Source organism: Ambystoma mexicanum, chromosome 3p (genome assembly GCF_040938575.1).
Source record: "Ambystoma mexicanum isolate Mex_15411 chromosome 3p, UKY_AmexF1_1, whole genome shotgun sequence".
Lineage (NCBI taxonomy): Eukaryota > Metazoa > Chordata > Amphibia > Caudata > Ambystomatidae > Ambystoma > Ambystoma mexicanum.
In genome coordinates this window covers 967,870,915-967,893,630 of record NC_090925.1, presented here as the reverse complement: position 1 = coordinate 967,893,630, position 22,716 = coordinate 967,870,915, and positions in this window count along the sequence as shown.

Below are 22,716 nucleotides of genomic sequence, written 5' to 3'. Positions count from 1 at the left end.
TGACAGACAGACAAGGAGTTAAGAGAACGCAAACGAAGGACATAAAAGAAGTGTTCCGAGAGTTCTATCAGAACCTTTACACGTCACAGCGTCCGAGCGAAGAGGCACAGGCGGCATTTCTAACAGAGATAACACTCCCAACAGTAACTCCAGCAGAAAGAACGGCCCTCTATCAACCATTCACAACAGAGGAGGTGTTGAAGGCAATAAGAGACCTTCCTAAGAATAAAACTCCAGGGCCAGATGGCTTTATCGCTGCATTCTACAAAACATACCCGGAAACATTAACTCCCTATCTAACCACTCTATTCAACACCTTCAAGACAACGCACAATATAGCCGCATATATGAACGACGCCAAGATACTATTCATCCACAAGAAAGGGAAAGACCCTGAAAACCCGGGCTCATATCGCCCAATCGCGCCTAACCAATGTCGATGCCAAACTCTATGCAAAAGTCCTTGCCAACAGACTAGCCCCCTGCTCCCCAAACTAATCCACCAAGAACAATCAGGCTTCATCCTCAACAGAAAAACCCACGACAACATCAGACAAATATTTCACCTCATAGAAAAGAACGGAATCATGTAAATCCCCTCGGCAATAATAGCATTATATGCGGCGAAAGCATTTGACTGGGTAAAATGGTCAATGCTATTTGCTACACTATGGAAAATGGGCATGGGGGAGGACTTTATCAACATGATTTGGGCCAATTACAATTCACCGATGGCCAGGATTGCAGTCAACAGTGAACTCTCGGACCCCGTCTAAATTGGCAGGGGAACAAAACAGGGATGCCCCCTATCACCCTTACTCTACGCAATCTTTCATGAACTCCTTCTAGCGAAGATCAGAGAGGCCCCAGACATAAGAGGCATAGAAATGGGAGGGCACACGCATAAGACGGCAGCATATGCGGAGGATATGTTGTTGACCGCAGCAAACCCAAGCAAGACGCTTCTCCTCCTTATCCAGCAGATAGACGATTATGGAATGATCTCGGGGCTGAAAATAAATAAGCAGAAGTCGTCGGTAATGGCCCTGGCGGGAGACAAAGATGGAATATACAAGACAACTAAAGACCTACACCTACAAAAGGCTGAAGAAGGAGTGAAATACTTGGGAGTAACCTTGACACCACAGATAAAAAACCTCTATAAAGGAAACTACCCCAAACTGATAGAAGACGTAAAAAGCGATTTACTCAGATGGAACCCACTGTCAATATCATGGTGGGGTAGAATAACGGTCATCAAAATGACGATATTACCCAGACTCCTGTATTACTTCCAAGCTCTCCGCATCCGAATCCCAGTAACATTCTTCAAGACCCTTTCCAAAATCATTACAAAATACTTATGGCAAAACAAAACACTGAGATTGTCGCAACAGGCGCTCACTGCACATAAATCAGATGGAGGAATGGCGCTCCCCCACTTTAAAACATACTACGAGGCGGCAAAACTGTGGGTTTTACTCCAATGGATCACGAAAAATTCAGAAAAATGGTGCGAAGCACAGGACAGAGCCGTCGCAAGATCAAACCTCCGCCACCTCCTATGGAGGAGACCCGAGCACAGACATCATAACATCAAACTTAGCAAAGTCATGAGTACCATCATGGAAATTTGGAACAGAGCAACTAAGAAGGAAACACTAACGAAGGATCCCGCCCCCTTTATACCACTTTTCGACAACCCGGACTTCCCCCCCGGACAGGTAAAAGGATCTTTCAGGAAATGGCGCGAGGCGGACTGTGCAAAAGTGGGAGATATGATAGATGGACATCAGATCAGAACCTTCTCAGAATGCCAGGAACTGCTGGGCCTCACGGAAAGGGATAGATACCAGTACGAGCAGCTTCTCCACTGGCTCACAACACCAAGAATAACCAAGGCATGGACACGGGACCTCACCCCATTTGAGACTTAAATGATGACCCACATGGGGGTAGAAAATTCGTCTTCACCCTTTACAAGTTCATAAATGCCCAAGAAGAAAACATCTCCTGGCAGTACATGAAAAAGTGGGAAGTAACCCTAGGGAAACTAATTACTAGGGACCAATGGATTTACCGCTGGCAAATATCCCGAAATGGACACGTGCTGTACAAACGAGGGAAGCCTGGATGAAAGTGATGATTCAATGGCCCTGTACACCGCAGAGAATCCACAAAAGGTTCCCAACAACCAAGGGAAATGCTGGAGGGGATGCGACTCCATGGGAAGCTGGAGACACATCTGGTGGGACTGTATAGACCTACAATAATTCTCGGCGGAAGTGAAAGCACAGATGCAGATAATCTTCGAGGGCGTGGCCAACCTAGGAGAAGAAATATGGATGTGCGGTATGTGGGCCCCCCGAGATAAGTCTTTTACAAAGACTCAAAAATTGAACTTTATGGGCTTCCTTATAGCGGCATGGCTAGCCATAGCGCAAAAATGGAAACAGAGGACCCCTCCAACCTCACAAGAATGGCTCCGGAGGATATGAAACTATGTAGCCATGGAGAGGATTACCTATACCTCCAAGGAGACAGACAGAAGTTCACCACAGATTGGGGGATGCCGTAGACTTCCTGCAAATCGATTACATTCTGCAATGGTGCCTCCACAACATTTGCATTCTTGATATGTTTACAGCTTAAGTTGAACACATCCAAGGGTTGCAGAGACATTGCATAGACATTCAAACTAGAGATTAGGGAGTGGGGTTGGGAGGGGGGGATTGTGTGACAATGTTGTGTCCTGATGTTCGAGTTTGAAGAAATGGCAACAAAAATGATTTTAAAAATAATAAATCATTCCTGTCCCTCGCTAAACTTGCTGGGGGAATTGGGATTGAAACTGCAATTGTAGAGTGTTTATTCCTGAAACCTGTTTTCTCTCCTTCCATCTCTATATTGCATATTAGGGGGGATTGAGTGTTATCAGGGGGAAAGAGTGATTCCATTGTATTTGATTGAATCCCTATCAAGTTTTATTTCTGTGCTGCATTCTTTCCTATCATTGCATTTCATTTAACCCACACAAAGTTTTATTCTATGCTACATTATTCTTCTCATCCATATTCCTACTGATTAAAGAGATTGGTGATTGTAATATCATCCAACACTGATCATTGTATAAATATTAATATTGTGATATCTAGATATTGTTCAAATTCATAAAAGTGTGATATATATATTGTTAAATTCATAAAATAAAGCTTTTAACTTTGCAAAACAACCTACTTCTTGGTTCAGTGAAACCGGGGGGGATTCAAAGAGAGGGGCGTGATATAAGGGTACATCATTCAGAAATAAAAGAACTTTAGACATAAAAATATATAATTAAGGGTTCCTGCTGGGCATCTCACACCAGGCATTGACTTAGGTGGAGTGCTGGGTTGAAACCACTTACAGTACAACTATTTTGTGATGTGAAATGATCAACGTATTTTGAAAAACAGCCAAAAGGGCATAAAGTGGTATTGAACATAAAATGCCATGAGCAAATAAAATTTTACTAAGTCCAATAATTATTTACCGTTAGTGACCCTGGTAAGATTGATCTGAAGTTATTCTCACCATAAAAAGTACCACAATAAGTTTACCACAATATATTACCAAGAGCTAACAAAAAAAAACACTATACCAAAATACCACAAAATACCATGAGATACTAAAAATATAGCCCAAAAAGATCTCTAACATTTTGGTGCATTGGCCGGAAATTGGTAAAATAATTACTGGGTGTAACCTTGCATCATAATACATAAACATATTGTGCACTCATTGTTAGAATTAGAGCTGTGAGGTAGTGCAGCCCTGTGTGCTGACTTGACTCCTGGTATAGTGTTATTGGCAATAGTACTGCCAAATCCCAGATTCAGGGTGAATTTTCTGAATTGTCTGATTACTTTGAGGCAAAGCTTAACGTTCATGCAACCTGGTTCTCGGAAAATTAGACAACATGGAAAAGTAGGATTAGCACAGAAGTAGAAAAAGAGGCCTTTGAAGGTATTTTTAATGAATTAAGTATTGTGCAGGTGTGTCTCCTTGGACGGTTCCGAGCACCAGCACTCACAGTGGAGAAGAAGCACATCATCAGACTGTGCGCAAAATGTAGGTTTCTGCTACACAGATCCATAAAGATGCAAGGGAAAGAGAGTGAGGTCATTTGCAAATGACAGCGTAGTTTGGACAATGAATGTTATCAGGTAAAGCAATTGAATGCAGAATTAAAGAAGAGAAAGCTAAAAGCCAAATGTAGCAACCTTATGGCTCAATTGGCTCAGAGAGAGAAACAACTCAATGAGAGTGAGCAGGAATTAACCCATTTAAAAACAATATTGGATAATATAAGGCAAGATAAAGATGTTGCAGTTTCTGAAATTCAAACCCTTAGAGAAGATAACAGGGAGAAAGATAAGGAATCCCATGCCACAGAACAGGAGATATTTAAATTACTGGATGGAAAAAAAATCCAAAGCACTTGATCATTGTTAGACACAGTTCACTGAATTACAAACATTTATCAATAAGGTCAGGGATGCAAATTCTGCTCTCTGTCATGAAGCAGAACAGCTTCATGGACAGTGCAAGAACCTGGAACAGCAAATATTTAATCTCAAGTCTCAGGAAAAGCCACAGTTTACTACATTCACTGGAGCCGAACTCAATCACAGCCCTAGCCAAGGAAATGTATCAGCAGCTCTCCCCATGGCCAGACCTTGTTATAACCCAATGTTACGGTCTGAATCACCTGCAAATATTCACACACATTCTTGCCCACAAGAGAACAGTAATGGGCAACAAAATGACACATACCAGAATCTACCATGTTTGGCAGATACCATTTTTAAAAAAATGGATTTCCTTGTCAAAATAGGATTCACAGATCATTGTATGTCAGCATGATGCAAATTACAACACCATTGCATATGCTAGCAAAGCATTGTCACAGGTAGAGACCACGTTTAGTGAATGTGAAAAAACACTTTTTTACTACTGTCTAGGCTTTACAATATTTCTGTCCCATAATTCAAGGGGAGCGGGTCGGTGTTGATACAAATCACCAGCCTCTGCAATTTTTGCAAAGTAATGATCAGATCAGTGAGTTTGGCACAGTCAAGAATCACCTGGACATTATCATTTCAGGGATTTCCAGTAAAGGTGAGATATGGACAAAATAAAAATAGCCTAGTTGCTCAAGGGCTAGCAGAGTTGCATAATTGTGCAGCTGTCTGTGTGCCTGATGCCACAGAGCTAGCGACAAGTGTAAATCAATTTGAGCAATACCCACACAAGGCTTTCAACGAAGAAACATATAAGAATTTACCAACTGTATATGAAGATGGTTGTGCATACCATGTAGAAAATGTTGCTGAAAAAGAACTTGTGACAGGAATAGGAAATGTGTGGTTTAAATGTGATAGCATTGCAAGAGTAAGCATGAGGATAGGTCCCAAAAGCAGTCAAGTGGCAGAATTGGCCACTATTTATGAGGCAATATATCAGCAGTTGAAAATAGACTCAAAGAAATCATTTTAGTCACTGATTCTGATTATGCGCAAAATAGTTTTGTGCAGTATTTACTTGGCTGGAAGGTGAAAGACTTGCTCACAAAAAGCCACTTAAAAATGGTAATATGATTCAAGCTACAGACAAACTTGCATCAGAAAATGACCTGATAATCCATTGGAGGAAAATACGCAGTCATTTGAAAACACCAGGTGAGGATAAGCAAGGACATGATAAGGTAGATAAATTAGCCAAAATTGGAGCTGTAATGGCGGAGTTAGTTTATATTGAACACCTGCTTGGTTGAAATACAGGTGGATGTGATAGCACAGTCCAAAACTATGAAAACAGTTGAACAGCCTGTGGCACAATGGAATTTTGATACTCCAGATCTTGGCTTGATTAAGGCACAAAGGAAGGATTTTATTCTAGGCCCATTTCACAACCATTTGCTAATTACAGAACAAAATACATTGACTGAAGAGGACTGCAAAGGGAAAGACGAATTGAGGGTGTTATTAAAAAACAAAAAGAGGATTAGATTACAAGATGGACTGATGATTATGGAATCTGTGACAGGCCAAATACAATGGATAGTGCCTTTGTCATTTTGGGGATTGATGTTACATCATGCCCACGATTCCATAACTGCAGGCCACAGAGGTTCACAGAAGACTGTGGACTTTTTAAAAAAATATGTCTATTGGCCACAAATGCATCAAGATGTTGAGCTCTACACCAGAGGGTGTTTAGGGTGTGCACAGTTTCAGCCTGCATCACCGGCCCATAGAGCACCTTTAAAATGAAAAATGGTTTGACATTCCCATGGTCTGATTTGCAAGTAGATTATGTAGGGCCTGTAAGGAGATCAGCAAGGGGAAACAGGTACATGCTGATGGTCGTTTGTTTAATGTCTAAATGGGTTAAGTGCATTCCAGCTGCAGACTGCAGTGCGCAAACGGAGGCCACTTTACTTGTGAATCATGTTTTTTCAACATGTGGTTTACCTCAAAGAACAGAATCAGACCATGGAAGTCATTTCACCAGTATATTAATGACAGACATGTGGCAAATCTTGGGTGTGAAGAGGAAGCTACACATTTCTTACTGGCCCTCCTCGTCAGGGGAGTGGAAAGGTGTAACAGAAGGATAGTTGACATGTTGAAAATGTTTGTAGCTGAAGCGAGATCTAGCTGGGATTTGCGGCTTCCATTGGTACTGATGGCTCTCCGGCCGACACCCCTTAAATCAACAAATCTCATCCCCCACAAAATGTTGGCAGGTAGGAAAATGGTTTTGCCACAACACTTGCTCTACAGAAGAAATTAACAGGTTCTTGTAAATGTTTCCACAATTCATGAATATGTGGAAGAATTGAGAAAGCATTTGCAATGTGCTTTTGCATTTGGGCAGAGAAATCTGGAAAGGGCTGCTGACAGTGCAAAGTCATATTACAATAGGAAGACATTTGTCAGAGAATATCAGATAGGAGACCAGGTATATAAATTAAACTCTGGGAAAAATAAGCATAAAAACTCTAAATTCCTTGCAGAATGGCAATGGCCATATAGAGTTGTAGATAAGGTTTCACCTGTAGTCTACAGAATTGCTAAGAAGGAGGGAGAATTAACAGTGGAACAGTTTGTCCGTGTTAATCAGATTAAGCCCTTCCACCCGAAACATGAGGTGAAAAGGCTAGAGCGAACTGAGAATAGCAGGGAGTGAAATATGAAATGGCATGAAAGTAAAGCGTTTACCTATTAAATTACCATAGCAGGTGAATAGGTTTAAATAAACTGAAGATATCAAAATGGGGTTTGAAGGGATAAAAGGTGAAAGATATGTTGAATGAGTGAACAAACATATAAATAAGTAACTAAGAGAAAGGGGTATTGTAAATAGGTAAAGCCTAACTAATTAGCATTATTTTTGCTAGATGTTTTATGATTGATTGTGTTTGAAACAGTTGCATGAAAAAGTGCTGTGTGAATTTCTGTGTTTAATTAATGGTATTTTTATATTGTCCTAAAGAGATGTGTTTTGCTGCGTAATATGGTAGTTAATGTACAATGTGCATTTGTGTATAATTAAATTTGATTTCAGATGTCCAACTGAAAAGGGAAAAGTAAATGGATTGATGTCCTTGATTCTTTAGTTGTCTTGTCTTTTTACTCTAGAAAAATAATTGTTTTCCCCGTCAGTGCGTCGGATCCTTGGAGTGCGACGATCTCTGGAGGATACCGCTGGAATGGAGTCCCCTGGAAAAAACCCTGGACCAAAAAAGGGGGTGCAGATGATGACCCCAAATAGAAATTCTGATTACAGAGAGAAGGATGACTGGCTGTGTTTCCCCCATGGCAGAACAAAAAATGAAGTATTTTAGTTACTTTTGATGTCAATAGTTATGAACACTCCATGTGTCATGTTTGTGGAAGGACAAGTTCTGATAGAACTGGGACCAGTGTCAGGAATTGCAGTAGAAGAAGCACCAGGTTTTAAGTTAGGGAATAGAAGGTTGTTGTACCAGACCACGTATATATTAGCCTAAGTCCTGATCTGGTGAGTGAAAGATTTCTTAATGGTTCAGAAATAGAATCAGAGCAAGTGAAGGAATGGGCGTGGCTCTGTAAAGAAGATACTCAGAGGGCAACCAAGGAAATAATGTTGCAGTTAGAAAATACTTTTATGAGATCTTCTAGTATTAAGAAAAGAGGGAAAAAACAGTAGCTTGTCTTTCCGTGGCGACAATTGTGGTGACAGTAATTGGCGCTGTGGTGGGCACCACAATATCTACACCCAATGCTGTATCTAGAAACATATTGAGTAACAAGACATATGAATTGAGTAATGATTTGAAAGAATTGCAACAAACATTAGATGGATTCAGGGGTGGACAGAATGAAACGATCTGTTATATGAATGGAAGAATTCTGGTTCTTAATGAGCAAGCCACAATATTAGAGCATAGTACCAGTATCATTGTGAAAGATGATGAACTGCTGCATGACATTTTAAATGTGATAACTCCATTTGAAAGCATTATGATAAAGTATTTTCAAGAAATTCAAAACGTGATGTCTCCGGTGATTCAAGGCCATCTACCTCTGTATTTTGTGCAGCTTATATCATTCATCAAATGATGGCATGGATTACACAAAGGGAAGTGGAGAAAATCCAAGAAAGAATTACATTTGAGATGGGAAATGAGATACCATTATGTATTAATATGGAAAGAATGAAAAAAGGTGTTCTACTGTGCATTCCGTTTATTCCCCCCATAATTGTTTTATCAAACAAAGTTGGTACACAATGTAGGCTTTTAGCAAGATGACAAATATGTTGAGCTTGTGACTCCAAGATGGTAGCATTTCAAGCATTGGATCCTGATTTATATCTGAGACCCCGGTTAGACACCTGTATAAAATTCAAGGAGCAGAATTATATATGTCCAGGCAAGCCATGTATACCTGATGCAGTGGGTGCTATTTGCAGTTTGAGGTCAGGCCATGGGGTGTCTAAGGGGTGTGAGGTGGTTATAAATAATACGAAAGTTGAGGAGTTGGCCCATGCTAGATTGATTAAGCATAGGTGGTTAGTGAGTACTTCAATGACAAATTATACAATTACTCACCTTAATCATGGTTCTTTTGTTGTCAAACAATTGCAGCATAGTGTGTTGTATATATGTCCCTAAAGATACAGTGGTGTCAGTGGGCGGATTGGCCCTTTTTCATGCCGATGGCGATTTGTCGGAAGGGAAAGCAGAGAATATTGATTTATTTCAGTAAAATGTGTTTCCCATTGATCCCGATATTCAATTCCTATTAAAACATTAAAGCATACACACGATTCACGATTAGAATGAATCTGAACAAAGATAACATTATTGTGAGTAGTTTAGGCCTGACAGAGACAGATAGGTTCAATTGGGGACCTGGATGGAAAGAAGTTCAGTGATTCTGGCAATTTCATTGGTGATGATGTTTGTTTTAATGGTAATGGGAAAAGAGAAGGTCCAATTGGGAGAAGCACATGTATTTTAGAACATATATGTTTTTTCCTGCCATGATTTTGGTTGTGGCCCAGCAGAAAAAAGGAGGTTGTATAGGGAAATGTATTAGGGAAATACTTTTCCCTATTCTGAATTTCAACAAGGTATCTCCACATTTCAACTTCCACTGTTTAGCAAAGGTCTGTATTTCAACTAGGGCTAAGGGTGTGAGACTCATATGTGTGACTCAAGAGTATGAGACTCGGGTTGAATCTAATAGATACCAGAACGTTGGGAATGCACAAAACACATGCTAGAAAATTATCACTTTGCTTCACGATACCACAGTTGTGTGCTGAGATGCATTAAAAAAATAAAACTAACATGAAACTAACATACTAATTTACCTTATCCATTTGACATACAACATAGTCCCACACTAACATTTAGTGCAAACCAGTCCATGATATAAACTTGGTGCAGAATGATGCAAATACATGGTAGTTTGGAAGTGAAATAAACTAAATGTGCAGTCTTAAAGCTGTGCTGTCTCTGAATGGGAACGTGACAAATCAGAAGTGTGCAATGTAAGATCTGTTCTCCTAAAAACATTGCATTGTGTAAACAAGTTTCAGAACAGGAAAACGGCACTGAGATGTAGCTATCGGTTCCACTCCTAAGTGCTCTGAACATGGTCACAATATTCTTGGATTGGCTGACTGACAAAAAGCGAGGTGGTTTAAATGACACATGAGGTTTTAGAAAAAGACTCTAAGCAGAAAGGGCTAGGTCATTTACTCATAGCTCGGAAGCAGAAAGACTGGGAGAGAGTTAGTTTCTGGGCAGAGACTCTCCTGTGTTTTTGCCGATGGTGCTGCAGGCTGACTGTCTTGTGGGCTGCCTGTCTCTCCCATGGTTTGCCAGTCATCAGCAGAGTTGTAATCTCGAGCACCCTTATTTGTGTTTGAGCCTTGGTGGTGCCGCAAGCAGAAAGGCTGGGGAAGGACATTGTGAGTTACTGCCAGGCTGAGTCAGGGAATATCACCACCTGAATCTAGGTAATTATTCTGTAATTGAGGAGAGTGCTAAGTGGATGCTTGATATTAGTTAACATAGGGTAAATAAGTTGTTTAATTTTTAGGCACTTCATAATAACATTTTAAACGTGTATGTAAAACTGTGTTCATATTTCTCAAAGTTTTGTTGCGATAAAGATCAGAGTGACAGAGGCTGTGCTCTGCCAGTTTTGTTATGAAGTTCTGGGCATTATGGCAAATAGAACGTTTTGAAATCCATTACAGGAAAAACGTTTCTTATGTTTAAATTTCAATGTGGATGCATTTGTCATTCTGTGTAACTTGCATATTTCTAACTTCTGATAACGAATAACAATTCGAAAAGGTGACTTAGCCTCAGTAGTCTCATTATGTGTCTGAAATATTGTGTTAGTGCATAGACTGTGGTCCAACAGTTGGTAAGCTCATCTTACTGCAGGAAGTAATTCATATTACCACATGTGGTAAAACATAAGGTAAATGGCTTATGGTGAGTTTTTTCAGAAGTGTTATGCGTGTGTGTACAACTGTTTTGTGGTGTGAAATGATCAATGCATTTTGAAACATGGCCAAATAGCCATAAAGTGGTATTGTACATAAGATGCCGCAAGCAGATAAGAGTGTACTAAGTCCAATAATTGCTTACCGGTAGTGACCCTGGTAAATTAATTATTAGACAGGGTTCTGAAGTTAGTCTCACCACTAAATAAAATACCCCAACACGTTTACCACAATATATTACCAAGAGCTAACAAAAATACCACTATACCGAAATACTACAAAATACCACGAGACACTAAAAATATGGCCCAAAAATATCTCTATCAGGATGTACCTACAGCATCAAGTTGAAGTTACATCGGCCACTTTACCTCCACAAATCAGCAGATCTCCAGTGTGGTAAGTAAATTCATCAAAAATGCCCATTGAGTCTTATGGACTGAAAAAAATGGAGGCTTACAGCACCCTACCACCTCTTGTAATCCAGTAGTAAACACAAAGGCCCGAGTAGCAGTAATGGTATTTGAGTTCAGCAGTAATTTGGTGGATTTACTGCTGAATTACCATGAAACTCATAATGAGGCCCTGTGTCTCATTTATACCACCTAGCCTCCCTTGAAATAAATGCCTCAACAGAACTATATGTCATAGGAGGCAAGTTACTTTGCACGGTTCAGAGGCCTCACACACTAGACTCCATATCAAGTAACATACAACTGTACTCTAAAGGAGAACCGGCAGGACTGCATTTCTAAGAATGCATTCTCCTTTATTCAGTCCAGGTGCTGTAAGTGGTGTACAAGCCCCCAGTTGAAATTTGCATAGCTCCATATAGTTAAGTGCTCTCCACATCAAGAGACAACAGAGACATACTCGCCCTCATTACGACCTAGGCGTCCACGGAATAAATGGTGCTGGTAAGGGACAGGCACCATTCATTTCGGGCCGCCCTATTATGAGGTCTGCAGTGGGTCCCGCTAAGGAACGCCTGGTCAGACCAGGCGTCCTTAGCGGGACCCACTAGCAGACCAGAATGCTAACAACGGCCCCATCATTAACAAGCCCATTGTTAGCATCCTGCCCATTCCCATGGAGCCCTAGGGGGATCAAATGGGAATCGGGATACATTTTTTCCGGCACCCAGAAAAGGGCAATTACCGGGTCCGCCACTGTCGGCATTACCCAGTTATTGCCCTTTTCTGTGCGCCGGTAAAAATTCATTACCGGCGGCAGCCGTGCCCTTAATAAGGGCACCAGGGTCGTAATGAGGCCCACTGTCATCTTTTTTCCATGACTATCTCATGTGACAGTTTACAAGGGTGGGCTCCCAACATTTGTCTATGTGTTTAGAACTATTTAGATATTTAGACAAAAAAAGTGAAACCAACACATACACAAAATAACCTAAAGCCACTGAGGGGAGTCCTATATATAGTATTCACACCTTTATGCAGTATTTCTAAGGAGGTATTCATCCTTCTGGAGTACATATTGAAAAATATATAAATGTATTAATTATATGTTGGTACATTAATACATGACATAACATGGTGATGGCACATACATGTGTGGAGAAGAACAGCAGAACAATAAATAAAACAATACAAAATCACACGTAAAATCAATCAAATTTATTTGGTGGACACATTGTGTATTTATACTAGTGTGAGATTTCTATCGATGAGTTAGAGCTATGCAGGGATGGATTCCAACCTTGGATCACAGTCTGTCTAGTCTAACTAAAGATTGAATTGTATTGCAGGTCTACATCAAAAAATCAATCGAGTTTCATTATTTCGGTGCATGAGAGTGTTTGGTGCACACCACTGTGACTGTATGATGGTGGCTGCCAGCCAATCCATCTATCCGGTATGATGTTTCGGCATTTGTCCCTTGCTTGACTGTTGCCTTCTGCAGGAGCCTGTTCAATTTCTTTACAGGGGACCCTGCTTGCAAACATAAACTTAACTTGGTACGTTTTTAAAAGATAGGAAAACTACAATATATTGATAAATGATGCAGTCAGCTAGAGTGGAAAAATTGACTGACCTATGGTGCTGCTTCAAGGGGGGGGCAGCTCTGTGAGCCTCTGGGTGTATCTGGGTCCAGTAGACAGTGAACTGTGTAGCAGGGGTTCCTGTGTGTGGAGGAGAGGAAAACGACTTTCAAGTGCGTGTCATATGGTCTAGCGAGTAGGGCGCTGTCTGTGCCTTCTATCTCAAAAGGCTTGTGAGCAGGATGAAGTAAGGGCTATCTCAAGGGACAGCACCAGGAGCATTGCGGAAGAAAAGGAAAGAGTACCAAGGGAGAAGAGCTCGGCTCATCTGTAGGAGTCATTAGACTTGCTGTTGGGCCATATTTCTGAGTACGCAATGGAGCTGGACTCTTTTGGGGAGAGACGTGAAAGCCAGAAGCTGGAGTATGTTACTGAGAGTTGGAGATGCAGAAAGTTGTTTCTTGGCAGAGTTGGAAGAAGCGTACTTCTTCCAACTCACAGACACAGACATCTGCTTCTCTCCCAGACAGAGAGTCAGGAGCCAAGGGGCAACGACTGGCCAGTCTGAGGCACAAATCAATCTCTGAGGTGAGAGATGTCTACCCAAGAAAAGAAGTGGGGAAGTACAGAGGGTACAGAACCACAGAGAAGGATGTGGTGGATATGCACTCAACTCAATACAGAGCACCCACTTGGCACATTACATGTCTCAAATGTCTTTAGAAGAAGTAGTGCTGATTTGAGATATTACAGTTACTTGTGGGGGTGCAGTTTTGTGTTGCACTGTATCTACCACCCATGTCTCAAGAATGTTCAAAGATCTATATATATATATATATCTATATCTGGTCCAAAACTTCCAAAAGATGAAGCAGTGACCTCAGCAGTCACCCCACTTCCGTCCCTTAGCCCACCCCTGAACACTTTCATTGGTTGCAGAACCAGGGGTGGACTTAGTGGAGGCATGGCTGTCGAATAGCTGACTCATTCCAAGAAGGTAGGAGGGGTGGCCATTCATTAGAACGGTGAATGATTGGGTTCTTCCTTCTGGCTTGCTACCTTCTCACAGGGACTCTAATGAAAGGAGACACACTGAAACATCAATCAAACGTGATGTACCTTCTGCTGGCATCATGTCACTGCCTTTCTTACTGTTTAGTTGTTTTTTTATTTTTTTGTTTTTGTGCTCTGAAAACCAGCTCTGGCTGTTTTCAACCAGACTTAAAACGAAGTGAAAATCAAAACTGCTCTGTCAAGTCTGGACATCTAGGACACCTTGCATTAAACTGACAGCAGATACAACCAAATGCACCTACGACACAAATCGTCTGCATTTAACAAAAAAAAAAAAATCACAATTTCAAACAAAACGAGCAAATGATGGAACATCATTGCTTTGGCACATGGCGTATTCATACACATTTGCCATCTACCATAAGTCATACCAAACGGTTTGCCTCCATTAGCGTTGGTAAATTGCCACCTCTTGGCCAAAATATAACCAGATTCACTCATAGTTTAATAGATTCTGTATATTGTTGCTTCTAGTAAAACAATATTTTGACCATCCATATATTGCATACCAGACAGCCGTGTTCTCTTGGCCCACTCAAAAAAGTCCATTTGAAAACCATAACTCTCGTCTGACTGAAAAGTGTAATACATAATGAATGGCACTTGTAAGTGGCACCTTACTTTTAGATGCATGAATAATTATGGATAAACACATCTTCGCTACTTTGGCAAATTCACCCTTCCTGTTTAGTTGTCTCTAGTTTTGCTTGTTCAGCCCCATGGGTTCCCTAACAAAGACTGTGGATAGATGGGAGGCAGCCGGCTGTTATTTAGTTGTAATACATGTATTGCCAATGGAGTACAAGGGGGCTCGTTATATGTTTGGTGGTATCCCACCAGTTAATTTGCAGGATACCACCAAACAAAATTACTGTTAGGGGCACTTGGTCTGCCGGAATTACCGGCAGATTAAATCCCCATTCCATGGAGCCAAATATAACTCTATTGCAGAATTGCCTATATTGGCTGGAGGTAAATCAGACCACCCCACCGGCAAACTTGTAGTTTGCCAGGATGAAAACATGCCAGTAACCGCCACGTTCAGTCCAGAATGGCAAACATATAATGAGGCGCAATGTCATCTTGAGTTCCATTGTTACCTTGTCATGGATGGTTGCACATTTTATTGATGACCTTTGCTCTGTCTGTACCTCTTGTAATGGCATTTCCCATGATGCCCTCAAGTATCGAAGGTAGTGATGCACTTCCTGCTATAATCCCCTCTCTCCTCCCTTCAACTCTTTCCCTGTCACTCGGATCAGGAACCGTGCCTCCTTCTTCCGAATGTGTATGCAAGCACTGCGATGACAGAGGGCCATATATAACAGATTTCATGGCACACAGTGTCCCCAAAGGTGCGCAAAGTGGCAAACCTGACTCATAACATATCATGCATCAGGTCTCCACTCCCACAGGATGAATCCTTGGATCACTTTGAATACTGATGCACACACATAGCACTTTGCGTGACATTAAAATGGTTTCAATTCAGTCCCTCAACCTATGGATAGGATTCCCTGGCAGACACGGGAAACCCACGTCTCATCTTGCTGAAGAGGATTCGCAAATGTGCACATCTCAGGCAATTAGATCCGTCCATTCCTGTATCGAATGGAACAGCCCAGCTGTACTCATGTTTCCATTTTAGGTGAGCACTTCTGCTGGACATGTAGAATATAAGATGAATACAGGCCTCACTATGAGGCTGGCAGTATTCATTTTTTCTGACGCCAAGAAAAGGGCAATTCCCGGGTCATTACAAACTTGCCGGACCCGGTAATTGCCCTTTTCTGGGCGCCGGAAAAAAATCTTCCCCATTCCCATTGAGCTCCATAGAGCTCCATAGGGCTCAATGGGAATGGGGAAGGTGGTAGCACTGGTACCGTTGATAACGCTACCGTTGCTACAGTCCTGTTCTGTTTGCGGGTGCCGGTACAGCCACCAAGTCAGACCTGGTGGCTGCAAAGGCCACCACGAGCAGAACTTCTACTATGGCGGTACGGTAGCAACGGTGCCTGTAGCGCTACCGGCACTGCTGTTGCCTTACCGCCATACTTGTAATGAGGCGTATGTATCCCTCTGGTGTGTACTTTATAAAAGCCTTTCTTTTAACATGACTAAAACTGTATTGATCATGCTTGTTCATTATCTGCTAGTTTTCCAATGCTCAATCCTGTTTGGGGATTTTTGCAAATATGGCAGCAAGGTTTATCAATATGCTTCCCTCCGCCAAATACTCTAACCTTGGTTGCGCCTGTACATGGGATAATACACAGGCCCTTAGTGAATTAATGTGCTCAGTGCTAACTGCAACCTATTGTTGAGTCAGGAAAAAATGCAATGAAGCACAGACCCTCTCTGGGTCCCTGAATGAGGACGCCTAACAGCCAAACTCTTCCAAAGAGCCATTCTACTTAGGTACTTAGGTACTTAGAACATTGGTGACGACGACTAAGTGTTGAGCGAGGTGGTAAAATAGCTCAATTGGTTGAGTGCTCATTGCTGCGATCTATGTGTGATTTGCAGGTCGCAGGTTACAATCCGGGCAAAGCAAACTCAGCCTTTCATCCTTCTGAGATTGATAAATGAGTACTGCCTTTGGTTGGGATGATGATGATGTATGTAAATATGTTCTACGTACAGTGCTTAGGTGTAAGCGCTATAAAAATTGCAAATCATTATAATGATCAACCTGTGACCCTATTCCCAGTCAATGCATATGAATTCAGCTTGTACCTATGCTCAGTTGTATGCAACACAGCATCTAGAGGAGCTTCTACAGCAGAAGGATATACAGCTATCCTTGTCCTCGTCTCCTCTCCCTTCATGCTGCGCCCGACCCAGGTTCACCTCCAGAAACTCAATGCCGCTCTAATAGCAACTTCAATCTATTGGTGGGTTGAGTCTGGATCACTGGAGCCATGCATGGCTACTGCAACGAAGGATCAATTTTCTGCAGGCGGATCCTCAGGCAGCCAAACATGGAGAAGGTCAGAGATGGAGCCCTAAACTAGGTATTGGTTTGCAGGCACATTCCAGCCCATTACACAGCGTCTTGAAATGTGTTGTGTGCTAACCTTTATTTCACTGTGACAGTTCTTGCTTCTTCTTGGAATCGGTTTGCTCTGCTTTCTGCCTATCGATCATGCTGTCAGGCTACTACTATGGTTAAAGAAGGGCCATGTTAGGCAGCCTCCTTACCGAGTCCTACAGTATATACTTGCTTATATGTATGATCAGAACAGACTGAGAAACTCCATACGAAGGCCCACATGATCCCCAGATAATGCGCAGCTTCCTTGATAACATGAGGTGAACAACATGTTTTTCTATTGGCTGACTGGATCAAGTTCCCTAATGGTACCTAAAGATTTCTGGAGAGTTCATCAGTCAATGGAATTGTTTTATTACTTGCTATCTGTATTATTAAGTGAATGATAAGTATATGGAAAATGCACTGGCTGAAACTCAAGGACACAATTCTGTAATCAATACTTCACTTGACTACTGGCAATAAACACGAGGCACTATACAAGTGACGAATGTGCATTTTTCCGAGCACGCTAATACAAACTGAATCAGACCAGGTATAGAGAGCACTGATTCCATTCACTAATGATCCTGATTTGGGTTTGAGTGGCCAGTTTCCTATACTGCATGTGTGAAATAGGGGTGCCGGTGAACCCCAGAGGAGTTGCACTTCGATTACATTTTTTGTGATACCGCTTCGGTTGACAACAGCAAGCAGAGAATTTTTGGGCCCTGCACGACCTTTGCTGCACATGGTTGTTTGCTAGGAAAAGCTTTGGTTAACTCTCATAGGGCCAGTTTAGGACCCAGGCGGTAAGGGGTTTACGGCGGCGTAAACAGTGCCGACCCTTACCGCCTGATTCCGATGTCCCTTAGCGCCATGGAGGATTTAACACCTGCTTTTAGCAGGTGTTAAAATCCATGGCGCTAAGGGACCTTTTTGTTAATTACGCCACCGTAATTTACGGTGGCGTAATTAACGCCTTCCCCACTCCCATTATGCCCTATGGGGCAAAAATGGGAATGGGGAAGGGTAAATGGGTTAATGGGGACTTACCGCCCCGCCAACCTCGGAATGGGGCGGTAAGTCTGCCAACCACCATGGCGTAAACGTAGTTTACGCCATGGTGGTAAAGGTACGACCCAGGCGGTAACTTACCGCCTGGGTCGTAATGAGGCCCATAGTCTTTCTACCGGCCCCTTTTCCTCTATGGCTGTCCTTGTCCTGCTCCTTTTTTCCTCCCCTCGTACATCTCTCTCTCCCTCCCACTCGATTTCCTTCTGTGCTTGAAATCAAGGAATTACCTTGAATTCCAAAACCAAGGGTATCTAACGAGAATAGGTTATCTGTATTATCTAATCTGTATCGGCTTTTCCTGCATGACTGACACAGGTAAAGGCACTCCAACTTGTCCTTAGACAAACAAGTTACGTTTTTGGGATGTCCTGAGTTAAGGGGTCATACATGCATTAGCCACTACCTAGTATACACATAACAGAGAAGCCTTATCTCTGTATATGGTGTGCCTTGATACCAGTTCTTTACCATAAATGTTGTCTTTTGACAAGGTAAGATGCATACAATATATTTCAAGACGGCGCTAATTGCATATTCATGAGGATTGTCCATCTGCAGTTTCTCTGCTCCGATTCTGATTCTGAAACAAGCTTACTCACTATTATTTGTCAGGAAGAAAGCAAACATTTGAAGATGCCAATAAGAGGATATTCACAAATATTGTCCATATTTATTTTTATTGCCCCTGTGAGAAGCACTGAAAATGGCGGCCTCACGCCACTGACAACGAGGGAACCTACGGTGAACAGGCTCCCGTACAATGAGAGCATGGAGTGCAAACTACTACCCAATTGAGTACAAAACAAAGTACCAGGAAGCATGAGCTATGTTCTTTAATGTATTTGATTACTCAATGGTCAAAATGGTCATAGATCTCTAAAAAGTGCAAACATGTATTTCGCTAATCTTGGCTTTATCAAGGCAGAGGTAACCATACATCAATACTAACTTTCTAATCATGTACCTTGGCAATTGTATCAAATCAAAAATTAACATACATAAATGTTCGCTTTTTATGTGCATTATTAATGAGTGCTAAATTATTCACATAGTTTCATTCTGTCCTCTTTGGCTTTTCCAACTTATTCAAAAATAATAGTATCCTGCAGTTCCCTTATACTCTTCCAACTTTTACAGAACCAATATTATATAACTGAATATATACAAATCAGATATTGTTCCATTGAAACACAAAGGTAGGGTTGATAGAGAGAAGACGAATATGTATATATATATTTACATACTTGCAGATAATATATTGAGATAAAAGTGTATCTTATACCAAAATGAGAGATATGAATACACTATCTTACTGTAATGCGATCGTTTTAGGCTCTTCTAAGTGTTGCGAAGTTCATTAACTGATTATAAATTCCTCTGTTACACCATTGATTTCGAATTTAGATTTGTAAGCTCTAGGTGTAGTGCTCACGATCATTCGCGATACTACCTTACACATGTCAGAGCGCCTTTCAAGGCACTAGACAAAAGCAATGCTTGCTTATGCTAAGTGCTAAATACATATTTCTTTGGCAATGACTACAGATGCAACGACAACCGAGGGCTACCCCAGCGAGGCTGTTCCTTTTTTACAGAGTCCTGAAGCTCATGTTTTTGATCAAGAATGTTATGTGGATTACATGTATAAAAGAGAGGCTCCATATAAATAGCAGCCAAACAATGCGTTCTAAAGAAACGGTTGGCGCGTCCGAATTGTGCTCTAGTGATTGAGCCAGTGAAAACGTTCTTACACTGCTCTTCACTCCACCTGGATCACAGATAATGCCAGGCAGGGGAAAGGACTACAGCCAAGGGAGATGCAATTTCTACTGTTAGGGGGATAGTCAGGGACAATGTGTTTGGCTTGCAAGCAAGGCAGCGCCACGCTTAGAAACCAATCTCTGGTATTAAGCACATTATAAAAGAACTATTTAAATATGCATAGAATATTCTGATTTGAGGTAAGAAGTTGGAAAACGTACTTCCATCCAATGTGAGCAGCACTTTTTAATCTGAATTGAAATGCTCAAAGTCCTTATTATCAATTGCACACAGTACATCTTTAAGGTGATCCTTATCCCCATAATGATTGGATTCATTAAACAGTGAACTCCCTGTGTACACTCATAGAGACATACATCATTTCACAATCTGTCAGTGATTACAAATAGGCTCAAAAGATTCAAAGTTATATCAATACAAGGATGATTGCAAATAATCGGAATCAACTCATATGGAGATAAAACAACTGTGCTCTTTACTGAATGTGTCACATTATATAATTTGAGTTTCACTTTTTAAATTTCTTGAGCTTTGTATTTTTTCTCTCACATTAGATTCAACAGCGATTTGAGATCCTTCAAGTATTGTATACCTTTGATGACCTAATCAATGCATATGATCAATTAACCAATCCAATTAACCTGAGGAAGTCCTAGGCCGGAAAAGCGTGTTGGCAGAAGGCTGGCAAAACAAGATGAACACATTCAGAAGATTACGATGTATTAAAAACACGGAATCTATTAGTACATTGCTTTCCGTTTCCTATTCCCAATGCAGTAGAGAGATTAATACATATGTGTAATATTGATTTCTGTCGAGGGTGCCTGTTAAGCTAACTTCCATTCCTCCTTTACATTCCCCTACTTGCATGTCTCTGCCGGTGCCAACTCTATGATTTACATAAAATCCTTCCTTTTGTTAACTTCCCTGCTACAGACCCCCTTGTTCTTACCCTCAGTACCCCATCATGATTGTTGTTGAACCCTTCTTCTAGGACTTCCTGTGTATGCTTTTTCTGCTCACTAAACCATTAACAATGCTGTTTATCTTCTATTTAATCGTCTGCACTTTACTCTTCTCTTACATCCCTTCACTATTGTCCTTGCACTGTGCATCTTCAATTCCACATTCTCTGCATTGTGTTCAAATGTATTCATGATTAATCTCGTTCAGGTTGACCCCATCTACACTCCTCTTCCATGCATTCCTTCTTGTTTCTACTGTCTACACCCCCTTCCATGCATTCCTTCCTACTTCCTGTCGCTGCACTGCACTTCCATGCGTTCCTTCCTGCTTCGCTCTCTTCACTCCCCTTCCAACTATTTCTTCCTGCTTCTGCACTCTACACCCCCCTTCCATGCATTCTTTCCTGTTTCACCTCAAACACTCCCCTTTCATGCATTCCTTCCTGCTTTCTCTCTCTAAACTCCACTTCCATGCAGTTGTTCCTGTTTTCTCTCTCTACGCTCCCTTTCCATGCATTCCTTGCTGCTTCCGCTCTCTACACTCCCCCCATGCATTTCTCCCTGTTTCCACTATTTAGATCCCCTTCCTTGCATTTCTTCCTGCTTCCCATCTCTACACTCCGTTTCCATGCATTCCTTCCTGCTTCCGCTCTCTACACTCCCCCTCCATGCATTCCTCCCTGCTCCACTTTTTACATCCCCTTCCTTGCATTTCTTCCTGCTTCCCATCTCTACACCCCCCTTCCATGCATTCCTTCCTGCTTCTGCTGTCTACACTCACGTTCCATGATTTTTTTCCTGCTTTCTGTCTCTACACTTCCCTTCCATGAATGCCTTCCTTATTCCGCTCTTTACACTCCCTTTCCATGCATTTTTTTCTGCTTTATCTCTTTACACTCCCCTTCCACGCATTCCTTCCTTATTACGCTCCCTACACTCCCTTCCCTTGCACTCCTTCCTGCTTCCCCTCTGTACACTCCCCTTCCATGTATTTCTTCCTGCTATCTCTCTCTACACTCCCCTTCCATGCATTCCTCGCTGCTTTCTCTCTCTACACTCCCCTTCCATACATTCCTTCCTGCTTCCGCTGTCTACACTCCCCTTGCATGCATTCATTCCTGCTTCCACTGTCTACACCCCCCTTCCTTACAGTTCTTCCTGCTTCCGCTGACTACACTCCCCTTCCATACATTCCTTCCTTCTTCTGCACGCTACACTCCCCTTCCATGCATTCTTACCTTATTCTGCTCTTTACACTTCCCTTTCTATGCATTTCTTTCTGCTTCCGCTCCCTACACTCCCTTTCCATGCATTCCTTCCGGCTTCCGCTCTCTACACTCCCCTTACATGCATTCTTTCCTGCTTACCCTCTCCACACTCCCTTTACATGCATTCCTTGCTGCTTTCTCTCTCTACACTCTCCTTACATGCATTCCTTCCTGCTTCCCGTCTCTACACTTCTCCTCCAGGCATTCCTCACTGCTTTCTCTCTCTACACTCCCCTTCCATGCATTTCTTCCTGGTACTGCTCACTACAATCCCCTTCCTTGCATGTCTTCCTGCTTTCTCTCTCTACACTCCCCTTCCATGCATTTCTTCCTGCTTTCTCTCTCTACAATCCCCTTCCTTGCATTTCTTCCTGCTTTCTCTCTCTACAATCCCCTTCCTTGCATTTCTTCCTGCTTTCTCTCGCTACACTCCCCTTCCTTGCATTTCTTCCTGCTTTCTCTCTCTAC